This window comes from Hypomesus nipponensis, chromosome 28 (genome assembly GCF_054491055.1).
Source record: "Hypomesus nipponensis isolate SF chromosome 28, ASM5449105v1, whole genome shotgun sequence".
Lineage (NCBI taxonomy): Eukaryota > Metazoa > Chordata > Actinopteri > Osmeriformes > Osmeridae > Hypomesus > Hypomesus nipponensis.
The window spans coordinates 3,751,597-3,754,766 of record NC_140388.1 but is presented as its reverse complement, the minus strand read 5'-3'; positions in this window follow the sequence as shown (position 1 = coordinate 3,754,766).

The window sequence follows — 3,170 nt, the reverse complement described above, 5'->3', positions numbered from 1 at the left end:
GTGTTACCTTTGTTTTCAAGGAAGAAACAGGCAAAAACATGTCAGTACAATGCAAGTGATGTTTGCCTAGGGTGAAGCTACTGTCGCACTTCCAACTTGAAGAAGCAACAGAGCGTCTCCTATACTAGTTGAATGACTAAATGAAAGATATGCTGTATCTTGGCAGAGACTACGTTAGCTGTTCAGCTATCCAATTTAGATTCATTATTTGCTTGGCACGTTTCAGTCCTAGCTACAACCACACATTAGTTAACTACTAGTATGATCACTGCTCTTTTTCTTTCATCATAAATTTACAGTTTTTAATAAATGCCCAGTAGCAAACAATCAAATATGGAGTTTTGTGATAAGAGTGGCTGTGAAGTATGTATGCTGTACATTTTCATTAATAAAGGAGTCACTACACTATAGCTACCAGTTAAGATAGCTAAGTCTTCAAAACTGATTTGGTCAGGGTGGTTGATAGAATTTGCTTGTTAGGGACTGTAGTTTTGTGTAAGGATAATATCTAGCTCCCTTATTGACACAAATTGGGGTGACCGTTCTATTTATTTTGTAGTGCTACTGTATGTCCTGCTGCAACAGTTTCTGGGGTGCAACATCATTTGTTCTTTGATTTATGCATATTCCAGGTAATGTTAACAAACTTCAACTGGTTATAAACTAGGTTTTGAAAGTAATCCAAAAGTAATGGAAAGTAATCAGATTACGTTACTGAGTCTGGGTAATCCAAAAGTTACGTTACTGATTACAATTGTGAATGGGTAACTAGTAACTGTAAGGATTACATTTAAAAAGTAACCTACCCAACCCTGCTTATCCAGTAGTAAATGTCAAACGACAAGTATGTCAAACCCAGCTAACACAGTTACGTTGCCGCAACGTCACTCGTTGACCAAACTTACGTTGCCGCAACGTCTTTGGCGACGTTGCGGCAACGTGGAAAGTGAAAGACGCCATGAGGTAACGGCAACGTCACCAAATCACGTTGCCAGTCCGTAACCGCAACGTCGTGGCAACGTTATTTTCCGACGTTGCAAGTTCGTAACCGCGACCTCCTAGCAACGTTATTTTCCGACGTTGCCAGTCCGTAACCGCGACCTCCTAGCAACGTAATTTTCCGACGTTGCCAGTCCGTAACCGCGACCTCCTAGCAACGTAATTTTGTGACGTTGCCAGTCCGTAACTGCAACGTCAATTAAGAAACCTATATTTCTCAATTCTACTGCTTATATTGGGGCGGTTCATATGCAGACCTCATATGCCCAAAATGCTACTTGTTCTTGTATAATAGGCTACATGGTAGCCAACTTTAGGAGGACTATGTTTGTGTGATGTGTAGCCTAACTCAAGCATAAACAAGGCAGCATTTCCATGTAACATTCAGTCATTTTATTTCAAACAAAGTGCCAAACAGTGAATTAAAATTTTCTGCCAGTCTCCACTACAGGTCCTGTCTGTTGGCCCTGACAATGAAGCACAAAATAAGTTAGTGTCCTATCAACATAATTGCACGTGCGAAAGGGGCTATACAAGTCATTAAAAAATCACATCTAGAAAAATATACTTCATCAAAAAAAGATTATGGGATTCTAGTTTTTTGTCACATAGCCACGTGAAAGGTTGGATATGGAAGCTGCAATCATGATTCATTCACCTGGCTTGTTTTGAATGGGCTGCCGGGGCGTGTTTGAGTGTGCCCGCTATGAGGAGCTCCACAGCCTTCTCTCCTAGTTCCGTCTTCCACTTCATCACAGCATCTGCAATTAGAAGTCATGAACTTATTGTTAGCACCAATTTGAACGTTGAACGCTGCCATAGTTCACGGCATCTCAAAACACCTACCACTCTTTCGGAACTCCAGCACCTTAACGCGCTCCTCAAGGTCTTGGAGTTCAGCCTGTGTTTGGGCCAACTGTAGGTCCATCACTGGCACCTCTTCAGCGTGTCTGCCCTGTCGTCGCCTGAATAGGAGAGCCTCTCGCTGGTTCTCCTCCAATGTCTCCATCTTCTGGAACATAAATCAAATGTATTTGTATAGCCCTTTTTACACGCAAGCATGTCACAGAGGGCTTCACATACGCCCATAGAACTGCCCCTTAACCAACCTAAACCCTCAAGGATGAGGGTTAAACTAATGTGTCTGTCAGTAAAGACAAGTAAAACAAGTTTACAAGAGTTAACATGATTGGCATACACTGTGGTTCTTCTAGATTAGCTGTAACATTGATGTAAAGAACACATGTTACCTTGAATGGTTGTATACAAAGCATTAGTGACAACATTTGTTGTTTTGACAAATATGTATCCCCCTGCCACGATCAGAACAACTTAAGTATGCCTTACAATGAGTTGGCAATGCTATTGAGAAGCTTTGAGTGTTCTATATTTGCACTTGCCGGGCTGCCAGCTGTTTTCCTGGACCCCATATGGGTTCTCCTCCACCAGACCAGAGTTGACACCTAGGGGTCTGGTGATGCAAAAGTTTTCAGTCATGCTTTTGCTTCAAAACATAGCCTTTAGGGTTGCCATGGTTCATACAATTATTGTCACTGTTAAAAACGGTCATTCATTACTTTACCATAATTTCCCAGGGACACAGTGCTAGGCCGTGTGACGGTGGTAGGATACTCTGTACAGAAATGAAAGTGGAATGTAGTTTAAGTACATAGTATTAGCATTTTGATATAAATATAAAAGGATCAGAATCGCACATGTGTGATCGTTCGAAAGCAGGGCCCAGCAGCGTAGCGTCGCACATTGTGTGATTCTGAACATTACAACCGACTATTTTCCGATAGACAAACAATGTGACAAACGCTATAGTATGGCTTAAAAATTTACAATTAGTAGGCTAACAAGCAACACTAGCAGGTAGGAGCATTGCTACGAGTATTATGCTAGGTTGCTAGGTAACGGAAGCTAATAAAAGCTACCTAGCTGCCGTTTTGGAAAAAACTCACTCGTGGAAGCGTCGGAAACATTTAGAACTCACGCATCTTAAGGTTAAAACAAATAAACTCATCCAAAAACAGATGGCATGTACAAATTGGAAGAATTAGTGACATGATACTTTTATAGACGCCATTGCTGTGCATGCCATATCCGACTGATCTCAAAACGTGATCAGCCACGCGCTGGCTCCACAGTCTTCCAGGGCTAAATAAACT